Source organism: Agelaius phoeniceus, chromosome 3 (genome assembly GCF_051311805.1).
Source record: "Agelaius phoeniceus isolate bAgePho1 chromosome 3, bAgePho1.hap1, whole genome shotgun sequence".
NCBI classification, from domain to species: domain Eukaryota; kingdom Metazoa; phylum Chordata; class Aves; order Passeriformes; family Icteridae; genus Agelaius; species Agelaius phoeniceus.
This window is the reverse complement of record NC_135267.1, coordinates 32,136,414-32,158,986: the sequence shown is the minus strand read 5'-3', so window position 1 is coordinate 32,158,986 and position 22,573 is coordinate 32,136,414.

The window sequence follows — 22,573 nt, the reverse complement described above, 5'->3', positions numbered from 1 at the left end:
CTGCACTTTACTACAGGAAGTTCCTAAAAGGCAGTGTCATAGTGATTCCAATATCTGGGAAGATCTCATTTGGACCAGCAGGAGACCACAAAGAATCAAATAAAATAAGCAAAGACATAGTACAACTGAGGAAAATTGGCTATTAAAGGTCATGTACTTAGCACTGAAAGAGATTATCACTGAAAGAGAATTTTGTTCACAATATTTTCTTGTCTTTTATACATTTAGTGCCAGCTGAGCATTTATTTACCAATACGGCTGCCAGAATAAACAGAAGAATCTTCTACAAAAAGCAGTTATTTCAGCAAGACATTTAACTGTCTGGCAATCTTATCTCTTTGGGTTTCAATATAAGAGTAAAATAAGTTACATTTATAAAGTGTAAATTCTCATAAATCTATATAATCATCTTAGTTCAGGCAGGATAAAACTTCAGAAATCACATCCCTGCAGAACCAAAAATCTATGAGCCAAATCTGCCTGGGAGCACATGAAAATAGGACTAATTATATTTCCTTTCCTTTTCCTGTATGTTCAGCTTTTCATAAAATAGAATTAAACATTTCTGAGTCTTTGATGAGAGCAAACATATAGCTGAAATTTAGGGTACTCCTATATTTGTCTTACTGGTGTGCTAATTCTGAAAACAAATGGTGACAGACTCACTGCCAGTATTGCTTATGCATATTAGATTGATTTAGTCAAAAATACATAATTACTACATGTTGAGGATCATTTAAATGATATACAAGTCAATGAAACTGAACATACAAATCTGTTTTAAATGGCTATAATTTAATATTGAACTATTTTATCTTAAGTGTGATGGGATCACAATCTCCGTTTTATTTGTGTAGAGTTGTTTCAGAATGTTTGAAATATCTTAGACATCCAGGGAGTGGTTGTGAACAGTCAAGAGAAAGAAAAAATGTTAGATATGTGTCACTGAGCAGTTGCTACAGATTATTACAGTAAGCAGGAGCCAAGGATGTTAAAAGGATTGCCACAGCATAGTAATAATGAAAAAGAACAAACTAACAATGGAATAAGGAAAAGAACTACTACTGCCATAACTGAAGAACAGATAGACATCATTGATCTGGTGTGTTATAATGCCACAAGGATGGCCAATATTTTTTCTAAGTTCAAAGTTGACCAGGAGGTACAAATCTAAAGAAAATCAAACATCAGTAGTTCCACTGTTTGTGGAAATATATATTTTTATTATAACAAAAATTGAGGAAAATAACTGGTTTTATTGGATCCAGGGGCTACAAATTTAGGGTATGCATCTGCAGCACAGAAGTAAAATTCCTGTGGTTCAGGCTTTCTCTGGCTACATTCTCAAGCTGTATTCTCTAGCTACAGCCTTTGATCTGTACAGGTAGGTCAAATACCCATACAAAATACTTTTTATACCACCTCAGATCTGGTCAGCAGCAGATATTTAGAGATAGAGTATAAGAACTGTGTGATATCTAGAACTCAATAAAACTTCCTGTCTTTGAGGAAGTTGTGTTTCAGAGAATTAGCAATCCAAATGTTTCCCTGGCCCATTATCCTTCAGAGACATGACTGAATCCCATCTTATATGAGTGTCCCATCCCCTTAAACAGCATATATACTTTTGGGTGAGATCCTGTAAAGTAGACAATTTAGTCATGACCTATTTGAGAAAAGAAACAAGTAAGGAAACCTAATGCCTATTGAACATTTTGAACTTAGTCCATGACCTTTTCTTTACCGCCACATGCTTCTTGTGCTACAAAACAAAGAGTTTTTTTCTTCATCTTTTGAATTTTCTATATTTTCATTGTATCCCAGATTTAGGGCCTTTTTCTTGGTGCAGAACTCTGTTTCAATGATGGTCTTTCCACATATTACTAATTGTCTTTCCAGCCATTGAGGCTGCTGTCACACTGACCACTCTTGCTAACATTTTCATCACAGAAGTAGTTTTAGATTTCAGAAGTTAAAGAATTTTTTTTTATAGTATTGATTATCAAAGTTTCCCTTTTTTTGTAGAGGGTTGAATTAGAGATTGGCTAGACAGACTTAACACCCATAAATCCATGGATCCTGATGGGATGCACCCACAGGTGCTGAGGAAGATGTTTTTGCTAAGCCACTCTCCATCATCTCTGAAAAAGTATAACAGGAGAGGTGCTTGTTGACTGGAGGAAGACCAATGTTATCCCCATCTTCAAAAAGGGCACGAATAAGACCTGGGAAACTCCAGTTCAGCCAGCCTAACCTCCACTCTTGAAAAGGTAATGGAACAGATCCTTCTGGAGGTCGTCACCAAGCATGTAGAAGAACAGAATGTCATGAGGAGTAGTCTGCATGAATTCACCAAGGGGAAATCATGCTTGGACAATCTGATAGCCTTCTGTAATGGCATGGTGGGATGGGTTGACAAGGGGAGAGCACTGGATGTAGTCTACCTTGACTTCAGCAAGGCTTTGACTCTGTCTCCCATAACATCTTCTTAGGCAAGCTCAGGAAGTGTGGGTTAGATGAATGGACAGTGAGGTGGACCAAGAACTGGCTGAATGGCAGAGCTCAGAAGGTTGTTATAGGTGGAGTAAATCCAGTTGGGAGTTTGTAGTCAGCGGCATTCCCCAGGGATCAATACTGGGTCATCAATACTGGCCTTATTAGACTTGTTTTACAGCAGCTTGGATGAAGAGATAGAATGCACCCTTAGCAAGTCTGCTGATGATATGAAACTGGGGGGAGTGGCTGATATACCTGAAGGGGTCTGGAGCATCTTTCTAATGAGGAAAGGCTGCAGGACGTGGACTTGTTTAGTCTGGAGAAGAGAAGACTGAGAGGGGATCTCATTAATGCCTGTAAATATCTCAAAGGCAGGTGCAGGCTCTTTTCAGTGGTTCCCAGCAACAAGATGAAGAACAATGGCTGTAAACTAAAACTTGAGAAGTTCCACCTCAACATGAGGAAGAACTTTTCTACACTGAGGGTGTCAGAGTAATGGAGCAGCTGCCCAGGGAGGGCATGGATCTCCCTCTCCAGAGACATTCAAAACACACCTGGATGCATTTCTATGTCCCCTTCTCCAGGTTACCCTGCCTTGGCTTGGGGTTGGACTGGATAATCACCCTTCTAACTCTAATTATTCTTGTATAAAGTAGCAGGAGCCATGTAGCTCCTGCTACCTTATACAAGAGGTGTAGTAGGGAGAAATGAGAAGGATGAGAAATGTGACTAAAAAAAAAAAATACTGATGGGCCACTTGCCTCAGAACAGAAGCAAAGGTAGAAAAACTGAAGTTTCTTAAGAATATGTACTTTCCAGGCCCATTCATCTGGATGTAGGTGAGGTGCCAAGGAGTACTTACATCTTCATATAGTCACTTGGCTGAAAGGGAACTGGAGTCCAGGCATCATTACTGGCAAATGCCAAAAATAACACTTGTTCTTGCTTTCAAAAGTTTTACTCCACACTGCAGAAGACAAGCTTTCTACTTGAGATTACTTTTGATCACTAACCAAAATAATTCATAGTTCTCTCTTTCATAGCTATCATATTTTAAACTGTTGTGGTTTATCTTCTATTTTTATCTTCTTTGATTTGAAATAAATATTATTTACCCACATTGGTCCTGTGAATTTGTAACATTTGTACAGTTATTACAGCATAATTGGTCAAGGTATTATTATTACCATTGAAATGTCAGTTATATTTCATTCAATCCAAGTGGTACTGTGTCCTAGAGGAGATCTTTCTACACTTATCAGCTGTGCCAGGATTAGTGAATTTAGAGCCCATAAGAAATACTTAACATATCATACAAAAAGCAGCCCTAATTAATTAATAAAAAAAGAAGAAAATATAAATATTTGAAACACTGAATACATTTCTAGGCACAAGAGCCTAGAAAATGCTTCAGTGACTTTAATTTGCACAGCAGTTGGCACTACAAGCTCCCCAGGTAACTACAATTTTATTTGCCATGAAACTTGTGTTCATGTACACCCTAAAAAATAGGTGTAAATTTAAGTTGCTGATGATTTGCTGACAAGTTTGTATTGGCTACTTATGATATTTGCAGGACAGTAAGAGAATGAACATAGATTGAATTATAGGAAGGGGGAATGCAAAATCTGGCTACGATTCCTTTTACTGCAGCAAAGTTACTTTCCTGGGCAGTTATAACTTTTCTAGGCATGGCATTAAATCTTCTATGTTCTGTAACATACCTCCAAAATGAGACATTTCCAGATCATTGGAGTTCATTTAAAACAAAATTTCAGGAGCAGAAAATCTGTACTAGATCTATATAAATATCATTAATTGTTGTAGAGTAAAAGAGTATTTATATTGAGGTTTTAAAGATATGTTAATTAAAATACTAAAAATAGCTTCTACTATACTTTTAAACTTCTTAAAACTTTTCCACATTAAGTACCAAGGCAAGGCCCTTACAAAGCTATAACACATTTTAAGACTTGTCATAACATTCACATGTTTTCCAAGGTAGTCATTTAAATTGAAATTGATTTGTCAGACTATGTAACTTTTAGGAAAGCTGACTGAATCACAGACAAAACTTATTCACAGTGAAGAAAAAGTACAGGGAGTAGTTAACAAAATCATTGCATAATTTAGTTTGTAAGGGACCTCTGGATATTGTCTAATAAGACCTGCTTGAAGAGAAGTCAGAGCAGGTTGGTCAGGGCCTCATCCTGATGAGCTTTGGTTGTCCCCAAAGGTGGAGATCCTATGAAACTTCTGGACCATCTGTGACATTGCTTAAACACACTGGGAGTGAAAATAGGTCCAGTCAAAATTTCCCTTGTTTCAGCTTGTGTCCATTGCCCCCTGTCACATTGCTACAAACTCCAAAGAAATACCTGCCTGTTTTGCTCTATATTCTCCCATTAGATAAAGGAGGACAAAAGATACCACTGATTGCACATATATTTATTAACAGTTGCATTGCAATAACTGCAACTGCTTTAAAGTTTTTTATTTTATATTTTTAATTTAGTTTCTTGGCCTTTGTTAGCAAGAGATACTATGAAATTTGCAGTTCAGAAATCACTCTGCCTGTAAATTAAGAAGGCAAAATAGTCTTTCAGATTCTTTCTCAATAAGTATTCTGGGGTAGATACCCCAAAACAGCACCTTTTCTGGTTAGCCCACTTGCATCCAAAATGACAAAAAGTAAAAAGTAGGCCACTCTGGAAGGCTACATTTAAAAAACAAAGTAGACTGGAGGATAAGAAAGAAATGTGGGAGGCCTATATACCTCTTAACAGTGAAAACAAGTCCTGTCTCCTCACCAAACAGCTATTAGTCAGCCACAGCAAGCATTTCTACTATTGCTATCCCTTAGGTGAAAACTTCTAATAATGTTTTTTGAAGATACATTTATCTAAAAACCTTGTTTATATATGATAACTTTGTATACAAAATATTATTGCTCAATTATAGTGTACTCCTAATAATTGTTGGCAAAACATTCCTCTATTTGAAAAAAGCCCATCCTTATAGCATGATTAAACAAACATTATATTCATTACAAAACAAGTCTTATACATCCATGGATTAGCAGAAATTCTTCCTAAAAACAAGAAACCAAATATAAATAGGCAAAAGTATATGCACGTTGTACTCTGAAAATAATATTGTTGTACTTACGTTGTACTTTGAAACTATGCTAGAAGCACACAGGCAGAGTGTACTGTAAGTCTTGTCCTTTGTCACATATACTCAGTAGCAATTTAACACAGAAGTCATCTTTTTCTCAGAAAAGAAGGGTTGCAGCTTTTCAGCCTGTGCATCTCTGCCAGCTTGAGCCTATTGTCAGTGTCTGAACATAGAGTGATTCAGCAGATATAGATACAGCCCAGGAATCAAGGCTGTCAGGGTATATAAATGAAATAACTCACATATGATGTCCACCAAAGATGCACTAAAATCTCAACTCTGCAATGCACTACAAAAAATTATATCAAATTTCCATTACCACCATCTTGCTGGTAACAGGTATACTTGGGTGGATGCATGATTCATGAAAATTCAGTGAGTAATTAATTATAAAGGACTCTCTCAAGATGCACTTAGCAGATGTCATCACAATTATTTAAGTGCTACTTTGAACTGAGTAACAGCAGCAGTCTAATTATGCCATGGAATAAAATTTCTATGTTAAACTAAGAAGTACCATATATAGAACTTCACGGAGCCTGGGTGCTGGGTTGTAAGTGTATTCTTCCACTAACCTTTAGATAGATGGTTGCATAATGTACCTAGATGCTACACATAATGCTAAGAAATCTGCACCTTGGAAATGTTTTTCAGGAGCAGAGAGAAGAGGGAAAGGTACTCAAAATTCCCTCATTCTGAGTACTTGAAAAATATTGTGACACTTCAATAAAGTATTTGTTCTGCCTTAATACAAGAACTTGATGAAACAAACAAAGGCTGCCTACTAATTTTAGTGCCTATATGATTTGCACTGATTAGATATCATGCCACTGTTCTGTACTGGGGTGGGGGTGAGAGAGGAGTGGGGGGAGAGAGAGAGAGGCAGAGAGAGCGCGAGCGCACATGCTGGTGCAGGGTTCCTAATGATGCTCAGTAACAAAGGCCCAATAACAAAAGGTATTAAGTTAATGGCTTTACTGAGACAGAGTAAGAAGAGGAATATAAAAACCAAGTCAATCTTATGCCACTTTAGATGCTGGGCATCTATTGAGGATCTGTATTGGGCATCTGTGCAGCACCAGACAAACCGCACGGGGACTTTCCCACGTCACACTGCAGACCCTGTCCATGGGGGCAGGTCCCTCCCTTTTGGTTGTTTGAGGTATTATATACTTTTGTTAGAAAATAAATAACTATGCATAAAAGATGTTCACAGGAGAACTTCCTGCTGCACTTTTAGATAAAGGCAAGATTATGGAGGTGGGATAATTGCTGGTACAAAGTGGGAGCTGCGCCCAGGTTCCTCTGTTACAAGGAGGCAGCTGAGCCTGTCAAGCCACAGGACTTGTACAGCTCAACATAATATGAAGGTGCCAGAGACTATGTGTGGATCACTAAATCAGGCTTATACAAGGGTTTTCTGGTCAGGATCACTGCAATCACCTAATGGACTTTTATTTTGTGCAATAACACAAGATGAAAATCCTGGAACTGTAGTCAGACAACTGTGATACAAGAGTGACTATTCCCAGTTTAATCACGAAAAGATCAGTTCAAGACTTTTGGGATTGTGGAGCATATGGATGAAGGCTGAAGAACTGTCCTCATTATGATGTTAAGTGCTTTGTCTCCTTATGTATTTCATGTTAATGACACATTGTCCTGTGTTATCAAGGTGCACACATGGAAGTAAACCTTTTGTTGGGGCTAAACATCTTGTATAATGATCCTAATTCTTTTATCTAGTAGCTACTATATAAGACCCAGAATATTCCAGTGTATTGAATATTCAAGTAAATATCAAGTGTATTAATGAATGTCCAAGAAATAGTGAGAAAATGCACCATATTGAATATTTCACCATTAACATTGTGAGGAAAATAGATATACAGTGAAAATTACATTTTCATATATGTAAAAGAAATTAAATTAAAAATTTTACATCAAAAAAGCAGCTTGTACAATGCATTCATGAAGAACAATTGGTGGAGCAATATTGAACAACTCAAGTGCACATATTATGAGACAACTAAAGATGGCTACTGATGAGATCTTGATTATTAGTACATCTAAAGAAACTGCAATGTGTGGAAGATATTCAGAGAACTGTTTCTGACTCCTGGTTGCTTAAGAAGAAAATTGTAGGGTAGGATGACGTTGTTTCTGTCGTAGACGTGTCTGCACTAGCTTTGCCTGTATTCAAAGCCAGCATGAGGTGTGCTAGCAATGGATCCTCTGGTAACCTGTTTCTCAGATTAGTTATGCTCAGCCACAGACATGCAGTGCTCAGCCACAGACATGCAGCTGCTCATTTTGATCTGACCCTTCACTTCAAACCATGGCAGCTTGCTTCCATTGGAAAGCAATTTTAGAAAAATGCCAGTCATATTTCCATAGCTCATGATGCTTACCCAAGTATTGTGACTATCTGTATTTCCTAACAGTCCACTGTGTCTATGAGGTGAACTATTCACTGACCCTTGAACAACAATAAGCTCATCAAAGATTAGTTATGTCTGCAGCAATTCACCTCTTCAAGGTTGTGTAAGGAAAACTAGAGACTACAAAAGGGAAAGTCTAAGGACAGGGTGGCCATGGAAGTACAAGAGCAGGATAACGTGAGAGGCCTTAAAGGTAAAAGCTGAAGTTGTAATTGATCAATTACTGATCATTTCAAAAAATCCAAATCTTTGGGGCTGGATAGGATTGATTTTAGGGTATTACTTCAACATGTATAGAACTGTGTAGCAACCAATTACTGCCCATGACTGGCAGAATAGGTGGAGACATCTTTACTTTGAAAATAAGAAAGCCATTAGTTGTGCATGTGCCATAATTCAGAGCCTGACATGCAAACCTTATCTCTCTTGTATCTAGAGTTGTGATATGTAAGTTTTGTTCTGAGCATCAAAGGGAAGTACATATTCTGTTGGTGCTATTTGGTTTAGTCTTCAGTTGCTTTGTTTGATCTGAGATCCTACCCTGGTTTGATGCTCTGTCCTATAGAAGCACCCTTAAATTTGGCAGTATATGTCAAGTTAATAAACTGGCAAGACACAATCTTATGCTGAAGTTCAAAAACCAAAGCCATATTTTCAGATGGAGAGCACCTTTTTTTCCCCAAAAGGAGAATCATATGTGGCCAATGTGAACATAACTGGTCAATATTCACTGCATTGAGAGGAAATACATGCTTGTTTATTTTAATAGTGGACTTTGGCTTGCTGAAAAATGAGAAGGGAAAAAGAAATTGAAATCTGACGTAGGCAAGTTTGCATAGCTTTGCCACAAAGTCTATTAATGAAAATGAATTTCCTCTAGGGCTGTTTCTGACTGAGTAGAAGTCCATAAGCTAATGAAAAAATATATACTAGAAGACAGCCTGAAGGCTGAACATGACAAGAGCACTAAATATGCTAAATTTCTTCTTATTCAGTCAATTTATAAGATTAGACCATGTCACAAATTAGGTCATGTGATATTACAGGTCTTTCTGACTTTGTTTAAAGTAGTTCCTTTCTCCCTTTCTCTCCTTGTCATTTGTTTATTCAGAAGTCATAGTATATTATTTTTAACTGCTTAAGAAGTCCAATGTAATTCAAAGCTGCTATACCGAAATATCTTATACCAGCCTAAAAAAATTATTTAAAAACCAAGACCTATTTTACAGTATGGGGATAAAAAAGGTTATCTAAGTTCCAGAGTAGTGAGTCCTGGTGGAGCCAGCAGTGTGCCCTTGCCACAAGGAAGGCTTAGGCTATCTGGGCTGCCTTAGGCAATGCATTGTGATCAGATCACAAGTGCTCTTTCTCCTTTATTCAGCACTGGTGAGGCCTCCCCTGGACTGCTGTCTCCAGTTCCAGGCTCCCCAGTTCAACAGAGAAACATACTGGAGAGAGTCCATGGAAGGGCTACAAAGATGATGAAAGGAAATGAGCATCTATCCTGTGAGGAAAGGGTGGGAGAGCTGGTGGGAGAGCTGAGCCTTCTCTCAGCCTGGAGAAGAGAAGGCTCAGGGGGATCTCATTAATGTATGTAAATAGCTGAGGGGATGGAGCCAGCCTGTGTTCAGTGGTGCCTCCTGACACAACCACAAGTAATGGGCACAAGTTGAAACACAGGTGTCATCAGAACATCAGGAAACACTTTATTGCTGTGAGGATCCAGCACTATCACAGTTTGCCCAGAGAGGTTGTGCAGTCTCCTTCCTTGGAAGATATTCAAAAGGCATCTGGTCGTGGTCCTGTGGAACTGGCTGCAGGTGGCCCTGCTCAAGCAGGAGGGTTAGACAAGCTGACCTCTAGAGGCCCCTCCCAGTCTCAATCATTCCATGATTCTGTGATTTTGTATTCCTAAACTGAATATCCACATTGAGACAAATTCCTTTGATGAACAAATTCCAAATGTATTTTTTCTTCAAGATATTTCCTGATCCTATGCTAATGCCACAACACATTGAAATCTAATTAATCACAAAATTTTGTATCTAAGATATGAAAGAGATAGTAAAACTCACATATTGAGTGATACGAGCATTCTATTGATGGCGGCAACCCTAGTTCCAGACTGAAAACTAATGTTTTTTCAAATTGTTTGTTGATCTTTTGTTTTAAATGGCTCAGTAGAGAATCTGTGTGACTGAAGTAATAGCATCGTAATCATACAGCATCACGAATCTTCTCTCACCTGCAAACTTTGTGGTAATGCCAGAGGCACCTTCTTTGGAGATGCAAACTACCTGCAGAGGTCAGTGCTTTCCAGTCTACAGACTCAAGGAGGTGGATATCTGTGTTTTGGTTTTTTGGCTCTTTAAGGGACATAAATGCAGCATGGCTCTAGAATATACTCTTGGTATAGGAGGGCCTTTTTTTCTGTTAAGAGTTGCACAGTACCACCACAACATGAATAATAAAAGCGACAAGCAGGGAAGCCTTATCACATATTCATTAAACAATATCAACATATGAGTGGAAACCAGTTTCTGCACACCAGCTACTTTTACTTGCCATAAATTGCCTAAAGACACAAGGCTTTGTGAATTTCTGAAAAGTTTGCATTCAAATGATGCAGAAAAAGCCAAATGTATAATTTTCTGTAATTATTCAAGTAAAAAAAATGCCCTGTGTGTGTCAAGAACAGAATATCTGCAAAGGCATAAGCAGTTGCAAACTCTAGTCTTACCACCAAGTTTCACACAGCAATTTGCAAAGTTTGTACCTTTTCTGTGAAAATTCTACCAAGGAACTCAAAAGGAGAGTAGAATTCTTGAAATTTTCATTTTTCTTTGAAAAAGGAATGCTTGTTCTAGAAGATTTCTTCAAATACACCTAATTTAGTGCAGGATTTGTGTCAGTCTCTGATTTCAGACAGGAATGTAGTCTCAGTCAGTCATTATGTCCTGTGCACGCAGGACATTGGTAATTACTTCAAGTGTTTTGCTGAATTGAGGTCATGTAACATCAAACCAATAAGAGCCCAACCTTTGGCAGGTCTTAACTAGGAACCCTTTAAGAGTTGATTTGCAGTTGCAGCTGACAGAAACAGGTTAGAAATTGAAAAATCATTAGTGAAAGCTTAACATTTTAAAAAATAAAATTGAACAAAATCCCTAAGGCAGATAACTGTGGAAACAAGGAGAATCGAAGACATGATTCTGTTTCATCACTAAGGACAGCAGTAAAACTGTAAGCCTTATGCTGGTATGGCATAGCATAATATATTAAAGAGAATTCTAATGTCTTTTTCTCTTTCATCTTTTTTTCATGTTTTCAAAGATAAGCACTGTATGAGATTAATATTAGAATGACAGGGACACTGAATTGAAAATTCATCAGGGGTTTGAAATACCACATTTCAGAATTAACTGAAGGGGTGAGGAAAATAAAACAGGAAATGGCAAATTTGATGCTGTAGAGTGGTGAGCTGCTGATATATCAATATTTAGGTTGAAATAATAGGCAAATATAAGTAGAAGTTGCTAATAATAATAATAATAATAGTAATAATATAATAATAATAAAGGCCTCCTGAAGGGCATTAAAAATAATATATATTATTTAATTGTATTTCTAGAATTTATTCCCAGAATAATTGGAGGAGTGATAATAATTCAAAGTTATTGAAGAAAACTTTTCAAAGAAATCAGAAATTTAGATTGCCTTTGAATAGACAAGTTGGGCTTTTTCCATATGTTGCATTACTTTGTTTTTTTACAGTTTCTTAAATAGTTTTCATAGGAAGAGGGTATTTTAAAAGCATTCATAGAAATAAAGAATAATAACCAAGATCAGTGGAAGAAAAATGAGCAGTGGGGCCAAATAAAGGAACATATGACTTTATGCAACAGCTTTTGAAACTGTGTGGGAGGCATAAGGATAAAACAATATGAACCATGCTCTGCTATGTGTAGATAATTAATGATTTTCATTCTAATGCCCATCAGAAGAGAAATAGAAACTCTGAAGGTAACTCAGCTTAGCTTACAAGAGCCTCAGCTTCTGCTCATCATCATCACCATAATCAATAATTTATGGCATTCTGTCTGCCCTTACTGCTGACTTACACTGTCTGTAATACAGAGGTGCAAAAATATGCTCGCATAAATTCAAGAACTTTATTGTTGGAGTTCTTCACGACCAATAGGTTGTAACCAGAGATCTGTAGGTTCTTAGGTAGAAATTCTCTGAAGATGTCAAAAGGCAAAAAGAAAAATTATAAATGAAATTAAAATAGCTAATAAAAGCTGGATATATATATATTCCATGAATATAATCTGAATTTATATATGTCTACATATTTGCGCATATATACATGCTTAAGAGTTTTGATAGTGTTTGAACAGACAAATGTAACACTCAGGGGGGAACAACACTGAATTACAATATGCTGCAATTCTTCAAATATCATTAGTGCTTCTGGTTAAACTAATCTTTGGAAACCAGTTCTTGGCTGTATTTAAGTCTGCTTTTTTTGGTCCTGTTTATAAAGATTATGCAAAACTACCCTACTCTTTCTGTCTGATGTGCTTATTATTCAGACTGACAAAATAAATGACTTCTCAAAAATTTTCCAGATATGTATTCTTTACAAACTATTTATATTGACTACTCGGTGAGTGCGATATGTCTCATAAATCAAATTGTATATTGTTTCTTTAGTTAGATGACTGAACCTCTTTAAAAAACAGAGAATAAAAAATGGCAGATAGTGAAGGAAAACAAAACATAGCTAGAGCATATTTTTGACACACCCTTGTTTATGCTTAACTTTGTAGTCCTTTAAGGATTTATTAATATGTTCATGAATAAATAACTAGTCATAAATAACAACTAATATGAGCTAGCATACAACAGTAGGATATTTCTTTTGCATAATATTAGTGAATTAGTTCATCCTGTATTTGACCCATCCAATTTACACACAGAAAATGAAACTTAAAACCTTTAGGCAAAAACTGTTAAAATTGTTGTGACTGTGGCATATAAGGGAAGTTTACCATGATAAACAGTGACTATTTTTTGCTTTGCAGGTATTTACCCTAATTTTTAACTTCTCAAAACTCCACATTTCAAGTTTATTGCATGGGAAGTCTTCCCTAAGATATCTTTAACTGGTACATTGGATCAATTAAAAAGTTGACACCATGATATCTTTGGCATGCTTGCTGGTTTTTATGTTTTGGAATTGGGTTTTGATGTTGGGTCTGAGTTTTGGCTTGGATGGGGGGGGGGGGGTGGGTGGGGAGAATATTGCTTTTTTTTTTTTCCTTGAAATGCGAATTCCTGGACTACATAGGATGATTCTTCAGAACTATTCTTGAATTGCTGGATCAAAAAATAGCACCACTTCCAAGACTGATATGAATGTAACAAAGAAGGAAAAGTGTATATCTGTAAAATGCAGTTCAAAGATTGAACTCTTCATGGACCAGTCCCTCACAACTTCAGAGATCACTTCTGTTTCCATTCACCTCTATTTGTTGGCACAGCTGGAGAGGTCAGCCAGTCCTGGAAGCCTCATGATCTTCTGAGAACTGAGCTTTCGTTTTGGACAAGAATTGATGCCCACTGATGCAGCAAAAAAGAATCACTTAAATTTTCACATGTTCTCTAAAAAACCCAGCATTTATTTCTTTTGCTTATTTTCCCTTTGTAACATCCTGTCATGGCCATCCAGCTGTGCCTCCTTCAGAAGAGAGACAAGAAGAGAAATTCTGCTAGATATGTCACTCTGTTTAAAGGGTTGGGAAGCAGATAAATACTGAGATGATATCAGCTACACGAATGCTTACACATACAAATAGGTGATACTTTAAAAATTATATATGATTTTTTTAATATTTGAGCATAACACTGCTGTTCTTCCCCCTGAGAGTTATAGATTGAAAGAGTTGAGTTCAAATCCTGAATCCAGAGTAGCAGAGCTTTTTGACCTCAGAATAAAATATTAATGCAAGATTTTCAAACTACAAGCTGTCTGCTAAGTAGACACAAAACTGATCAGAAAAATACTAAAAGGATAATCAGGGACACAAAAATACATTTATCATTGAATTGCAGAGAGCTTTTCAGCTAATAGTAAATTGTTCTGCAAATATATTTACGGGAGACTGAAGATAAAATGAAAATTGCTGCACTGAAATTGTAGCTGAAAAGGGATAGAAAGGATAAAAGAACACCAGATTTGCTGAACTGATGCTTTATTTATGTCTTTTCAGAGGAAAATGAGGATGGATCACAAACAGAGACAGGAATCATATTTCTTGATATAGCAAAGAACTAGGTATTAGACACAGTGTAGATAATAATAGAAATAATGTCAGATATAACATAGATGACTGTACAATTTTAAGGGTTTTGGTTTTCTTTTTATAGATACATATTTTACTTTCCACTGTCCTTCAAAATCTTCAATAATTTAAATGTGATTAATATTTTCAGCTGAAATAATGGTCAAATTAAAATTTTTATAAGCAAGGAATTACATGGATTATACAGATGAGATCCTAATGAAATTTTGAAAAAAAATATGAGTAGTAAAATTCCAGTTTTCCTATTTGATAACATTTACCTTTTTTTTTTTTTCCCCAAGATCAGAGTAAAATGCATATGCATAATGACAGTTTAACACAATGCAGTGCAATCTTGGGGCCTTTGAACAAATGATTTGTTGAATTTGAACTGCTTCTAATTTTGTGTCCAAATCTACTCTTATTCTTCTGAAAGATACCAAGCCCATGGTTTTGCTATAAACTTTGAGAATAAACATGTAAAATTCTAATAGTATCTTCCTACTTTTCAGATAAATTAAGAAAACAGAGATTAGTCCCCTTAGAAGGGGTACATAAGATACAGAAAATAATTGCTGTATAATTTTAAAGTATCTTTTCTCAACATCTTTTCCCAGTTTTTGGTTGGTTGGTTGGTTGGCTGTGGGATTTTAAATTTTTTTCTTTGCTAAAATGAAGCACAAAAAAATTACTTTTGGTTGGGGAACGGTGTCCTGAAATTCAATTTAGGCTTGCCAAAGGAAAATTAGTAAAAGTACCAAGCAAAATATGGTTTGATGGTTTCATCTGCCTTATTTTCAGAGAAAATTTTAGAAAAAGGTATGTTATTTAGATCCAAACCAGACCATCCTGCAGAGTAAAATCAGACATATGTCTCGTATTATACTTACTGATAAAACAACATTTGATTTGTTTCTGTTGCAGTATAGCACCACTGATCGTATAGATATTGAATTGTACAGATAATTAAAAAATATCAAACATATATAGGTTGAAAACACATTCTCCAGAGCTGAACTTCATACTTTAGATGTAAGTTTCCTACATGTGTCTTAAGTAATGTAAAGCAAGTGCTTTGCTAAAACAGATTTGAGAGACTTTTTTTCTGCCATTATCTAGTATAGTGCACCTGTTGTAGCACCTTCAGTATTAAAGAGATATCCCATAAACAAGAGGAGGAAGGTGGGGAGTGTTCAGAGGGAGGGGATTTGTTTTCTGAGTCAGCACTACCTGTGATACAGCCCTGTTTTCCTGGGCTTGGCTGAACACCTGCCTGCCCATGGGAAAGCAGCCTGTGAATTCCTTGTTTTGCTTGGCATGCACACACAGCTTCTGCCTCACTTATTGCACTGTCTTTATCTTGACCCAGGAGTTTTGTCACATTTGCTTTTCTGATTCTCTCCCCCATCCCACTATGGTGAGGAGAGAGCAGATGTGTGGGGATGAGATACCAGCTGGGGTTAACACACAACACCACAGGAAAAATATTTTTATAGCACCCATTCACATAGGGGTTAGAGTTTCCTAAAACAGAGATGCTGAATTCTAAGTTTTGGGGGGGTTATGTAATGAATTTGTCCAATAATATGCATGTTTCAGAGCCAAAGTTTGTTGATATTAATGCCTGGCTAAAGTCTGTGTCTGGTCCCTGTCATGACTTCCTGAACTCTGAGAGGAGCAGAGCATTCAGAATCATGGCTTTACCCCTATGCTGGGATTTGTGTCTTTCTGGTGATCATCTTGGAGTAGGGACATCTGTGGGGATGCTGTATGGTCCTGTATGTGACAGTGCAAAGTCATAAGTCACTGTAAGTGCATATATGTGTAGATGCATATAGATTAGTTGGAGAGCTAGTACAGCTTTTTGCACAGCAACAGGAATTTGAAGGGCAAGAGACAATGAAAACAAATACATTTTTCTGGGATTAAAAAGCCTAGAGTGTGGACAGGAGTTATGGAGGACAGCTGAAGTTTCTATAAGGTTCTGTTCCTTTAGAATAGCTGAGACAAATGTTAATTTTATGACAAAGAATAACTTGTTTCATGTTCAAAGACTTTATGAAGTATTTATGAAAATACAATATATAATGAAGCATGACTATGAAACATTGTTATGACTAAAGAAACATTATATGACTTGTAATCATACAAGTTTCAAAGAAAAAAAATAGAAAAGCTTTCAATAATGATGAAGACCCTGAAGAGCAGATATAATGAGCACTGCAGATTCTGGATAGTTGTCCAGGTTATCTAAATTCTTAAAGTGTAAGACCTTGCTGAATAGATGGTGAAAAAACTTTCCATGACTTCTCATTTCACACTTGCATGAGCAACACAATAAACTAGAAATAATTGTGGGGTTTTTCTTTTGTTTTGTTTTCTTGACAACTGGTAGAATACAAGGGATGAATAAGAGATTTAAAATAGTAGATAAACTTGCACTTGCATATTAACATATGCAGAGCAATAAAGTGAACTTAGAGTACCCTGGATAGCATTAAAGCTCATCAGCAGTCACAAACTTATGATATTCAGGTTATGGCTGAACAAGGTGTAAAGATATTTCCTATGCAAAACACTTGAATTTTATGATGACAGCTATGCTTTATGCTTTTTAGGTAGGTTCTACCTACCCTTATTGTAGGTAGAAAATGAAACTCAAAAAGCTGTGTCATTTTAGGTGCGACTGCATGGTGAAAACTTTTAGCAAATATTGACTGTCCAAATTACATGCTTTATTTAACTGAGAAAGAGAGTCTCAGTAATTTAAATATGCATCTCCTAGTCTTTTATTCAAATTGATTTTAGTGCAAAGGAGGAAGATGTACTTCGGAATAAAGATCACATTTTGTTATTAATTAAGCACCTAGATTTAGTGCAGGGTTATGGAGTTCTAGTGACTCTTCTTTTGGCTTACTGTGGGACTTTGAGAAAACACCTAATTTATCCATTTTCCATTCTGCTGGCAGCTTTTCAGCTGAGTTAGATTTAACTGGGATCATGAGGATTTTCACCCCACTTTTTCCAAAAATCCATTAATTCTTTTGGCAGTTCTTCAATGTTCAGTGTTCAGTATTTCATATTATTTTGGTCTCCTAAAACCAGTGAGGAGCCAGGGAAACCCTGCAACCCTATGTAGAGAACACTTTACCAAGTGTGGAAACTTAGAAATTGTATTGAAAATAATTCACTAGAATTTGATCTCAAACCTTTTCTCACAGTTTTCCAAGAGAAGAATTCCATTTAAATTAGTCTAGATTGTTTAGAAAGGGTATTAGGTATGCTATATGACCTTTTAAATGAAAATGTATTTTAATTAGAAGTGTTACAACTTCTTATAAATTATATTTTTCAGTAATATAGCTGTAGTATGACATGGCTGATACACTGCTGGATGATTCATTTTTTATTACTATCTTTAAAGAAAAATGTAAAAAAAGCCTAATAAAAACCCCTGATTATTCATATTTAGGAGCTTTGAAATCAATGTAGAGTCTATGAATGATTTCAAGTCACATAGTGAATACATTAAAATATTTTCATTCTGAACTTCATTGCCAGAAAAGGTGCTAATTTCATTTGATACAAGAGATGAACTATCCTTGCATTATAATACACTACAATAACTTTCATGACATATCATATAAACTGGAATATATTTTTATCTAAAATGTTTAAATGAATTTATTTTAGATCAGGCCTTGGTCGAATTACTAACATTCTTTCATTTTTATAACTGTGTTTATTCTGATTTAAAAAAATCTAAGAATGTTCAGCTCTGTTTCTGTTGGGTTTTTTCCCAGGAAAAACAAGCTTGCAGAAGAAAAAGGAATGCCAAAACTTGTTTAAAGCAAAGTTAATGCTCCATCTCCAGAATCTCTGTCTTTTTTTAATGGCCCAATATTATGCTATATCTGCAGAGAATAAATCACACAGCTGCTCATTTCTGCACAGTAATCTTTCCTGACAGTTCAACAGGAATAATTTCAGAGAAAGATAGGAAGAATCTTTCTTTTAACTTTCAAAACCAGTGGTGTGTTACACTCCCAAAAATGTAATCTCATCATGCAGAAACAAGGACATGCTACACTTCTAGTGCTGTTCAAAGAATTTTTCACTATTTTCATCACAGATAATAATACTAATATATAGTCCAGCTTGCACATCACATACAATAAAATTGCAAATTGGATAAAAATTGAGAGGAAAATGGATAAAAATGTGCCAAAGCTAGTGGCCTGGATTTTGGCAATGAGGAAAATCTCCTTCTTGGCTTAAATGTCTCTCTGTTGCAAGCCAAGTAAAATGCATAATTTTTTTCTACTCAGTGCAAATGTAATATTCATCCAATGAATTTTAGGAATATCCACTGTCCACTTTCATTTCAAAACCATTAGCATTATATCTTCAATAGAATAATTAAGGTAAAATTAATTAAGAAGTATGTGCCAGAAGAGATCTCTGTGGACTTCTTATGATGGGGTGCATGACGTTCCTTTTCATCACTTTTTAAAGAAAAAAGAATCATCTGCTATTGAAAAAGGTGCAGACATCAAAATTAAATTTATTGTTGCTGTGAGAATTTTAAAGGATTTTTTTTTTCCTGAAGACAGGATTAAAAACTCCCTGTAATGACAAAATCTTAGCTGTTATTTTATTCTAATTGGTTTTTGGGCTATGTTGAAAGATGAAAAATTGCTTCAATTTGAATTCTGTTAATGAGAAGAAATTTTTAAGTCTCACCCTGTACAGAAAACAACTGAAGACAAACTCAGTAGTTATAGCATCTTATCACTTCCATAAGGATTGCAGTTGGTGCCTGCAGTGAATGTGAAACTACTGGGAGATCTACCAGATAGACATGGCAGCATTTCAATATCTGAGACCCCTGTTCTGTGTGAGGGGTTGAGTTTTGGGCCCTGTGGTGTCAGTCTTACCTCTGGCCCCTTTTCTGATCCATGTGTACCTCTTTGCCCTTGGCACTTGCTTTCCAATGTCTCTGAGCTCTCCTACAGTGAAACACTGCTGTTAAGGGCTCTCTCGTGCTGTACAATCTTGAAAAATGATTGAGGTCAGAAATGAAGTAAAATACAGTGGAGAAAAATTTAAAAAAAAAGTGGGAAAGAGGAGTCGGAAAATATAAACAGCAAGGACAACAGTGACACATGGCTACCTAGGCTTCATGAGAGGCATTGTCTCTCTGTTTGGCTTGGGCAAAATTATCAAGGAAACAGTGTTTCTCTGGGAAGTTTTAATGTATTATTGTAATTCACTTGCTGTATGAAACTGTAAGTACTTTTAAAAATATTTCAGGGAAATGTTGATAATAATATCTCTGTAATCTATGAAGCAGTTAATATGTACCAAATAGGACTGCACAGAGAAGCTTGCAAATAAAGACCAAACATGAATATGGATACTAGAGACTGATATTACACAAGCTAGTGTAAGACAAGACCTTCATTGTCTTTTCACACTTGGCACTTATGGCATTTGTCAAACAGAGAGAAATAAATTTTTTTTCTTTCTGAAAAGCTTGTTGACAAGACAATAATATCTTAACAGCCTCAAGTAGCATTTTGAATTGAAATGTGATATGGTATCATAAGTACTGTCTTAACACAGACATTCCACTGCTACAGCCAGAGCAGGCTGTGCAATTAAAATTGTGTTGCTCTTCCTTCAGTATTTCTTGCACCCTGATTAGCAATTCAGCTAGTACTGTGTAACAGGTGAGTTTGTTATGGTTTATGATACTGTGAAGTTGGTGACAAAAAGAAACCAGATGTAAGCATATGCTGCTTAAGTTCAGCATGTCACTTGGCATTTTTCAGCTATCTATAGAATCTAAGCAGAATTAGGGATCAGTTTAGGCAGAAATGACATCCTCCATACTTGAGCTTCTCTAACTGCACATTATTAGATGTTTCATATATCAGTATAATTACTTTCACCTGAGAGGGAAAACCTTCACTGCCTCATACAGGCATGCTGTAAAGAGCACATAAGTGATAGAAAGGAAGAGCAGTTGATTGATGAAAGCAGCATTGTCTGGGATAAGCAGTATATACAAGCACTAATATGCTATAAGACTACCAAATATTGATTTATATTGCTTGTATTTGCAGAGGTGCTATGTCAGACAGCACTTTCCTATACTCAGGAAAGTGAGGAATATGTGATAGACATCATAAGGAAGAGAATATTTCCTTGTTTTTGTTAACCAAAAATCTAGGGGTTAGGGATGCATACTTTGTAAACCATGAAGGCAGGTGGATTAAAACTTTGTCAGAGAAGTAGCCTGCAGTTGCTATTTATGTCTTTTATGGGATGCTAAGGGCAAATTTACTCTGAATAATCTTTCCAGTGGTTCAGTCATTCCCCCTTCTGCACTAGGACAAACCAGAACATTATGCATGCAGTGAGTTTACAGTACCAATAGTAAAGTGTATGATACCACACTTAAACAGCAGAAGGGAAGAATTTCTGGTGCCAAAGCTAAAATTCAAGCCACAGCAGAGAATGCCCAGCTGGTCACTGAAGGGAAAGTGCAGTGACATGTCTCACCTACCCAGTGAGTGCAGCTGAACCTGCCATTGCCTTTGCCATCCTCTCCATCCAATCTGTAGCTGGGGGAGACATTGAAGAACTGTGATAAGAGAGAGAGTGTCCTTTGGCTCCTGGAGGCTGACCATTCCTTCTTCATACTCTGCTTACTTTCCAGCATTTCTCACACCTACAGCTATAAGAAAAAAAGAAAAAATCACGAAGAAAGAAGAGTAACCACCCTGTTTATCTTACCCCACAAGGCTATTTCAGAGCAAGTCTAGGTTACAAGGGTAACACGCTGGGGGAAGAATTTCTGCATCTGGAGATACCAATAGAGGCTCTTACATTACTACCTAAATCCTTGCAAAATATGCTGGATTTTTTTTCCCACAACTTTGAACTCTGAGCATATTCTGCTTTATTGCCTTCCTGCTAATGGGAACAGCAATTAAAGGGAAACTGTATAGAAAACTGACAAGTACAAGTCACTAGTGTTAAGTGTGGAATGAAGAAAGGTTCTTTGGCAAAGTGAAATACAGCAGTTGGGAAGGGATAGAAAATGGGTGCAGGAAAGGGAATATTGTGCAGAAGGTAGTTTGGAGATAGGACATTTGAAAACAGCACAGCAGGTAAGAGAAAAACAGGGGGAAGACAGCACCTAAATAACATAAATCATGCAGATTACAAGATGGAAATCACAAGAGATTTCAGTAATGGTCATCAGCAAGAGGAATCTTAATAGACTAAGAAATAAAATAATAAAATATCCAGTCATAACTATTTTTATCTGGAGTTTCTGCATTTCCTTCATCCATCTAATCACATTCATCCGTCCTGCTTTTAAAACAGCTTATTTAAGAAAACAGTATACATATCCTCAACCTTCATTAACAAAACTACTGATTACCAGTAAGTAAAAGAGTTATTAGGTAATAGACCCATTCTTTGAACTGGGCAGAATTCTAGGAAATACCTGTCTTTTATAGAAAACTGAAAATTCAGTGGAACAAATGCAAAGATGTCTGTGCCTTGAAGACAAGATAACTTTATGCTGTCTCATGGTAGTGTGCTGCAGAACAGTAATCAGGATTAGCTGATTTTGGAACAACAACATGACAGTTTAGCTTGTAAAAGACAATTGCTTTTAACCAGTTTCACTTCAAAGATGAAGAAAATTAATGAGTATAAATAAATTTTAAAAGCCTTTAGAGAGAAGTAACATATAAATATGCTACAAACCTGAAAACCTCACATATCAAATCCAGTTTAGCCTGCATTCCACTGAGATACAGGAGACCATAGATCAATGCTCCAGAAGAAGAATAGACTTGGCCACCAATGAATGAAAGTTGCATGTCATTCCATTGCAAAGAGATATCTGAGGGGTAGCAATGGGTTATTGGCTGAACAGGGAATCTCTGTGTTGCTAGAGTGCACAGGAGCTTTAGGAGAACAGGAGAACATCAGGAAGAAATAAGTGATATGCCTTTTCTGATTACATCACTGCAACTATTTCCTCCAGTTCTGAAGTCTAAAGTTGGAAAGATTAAAAAAAAAATGGAA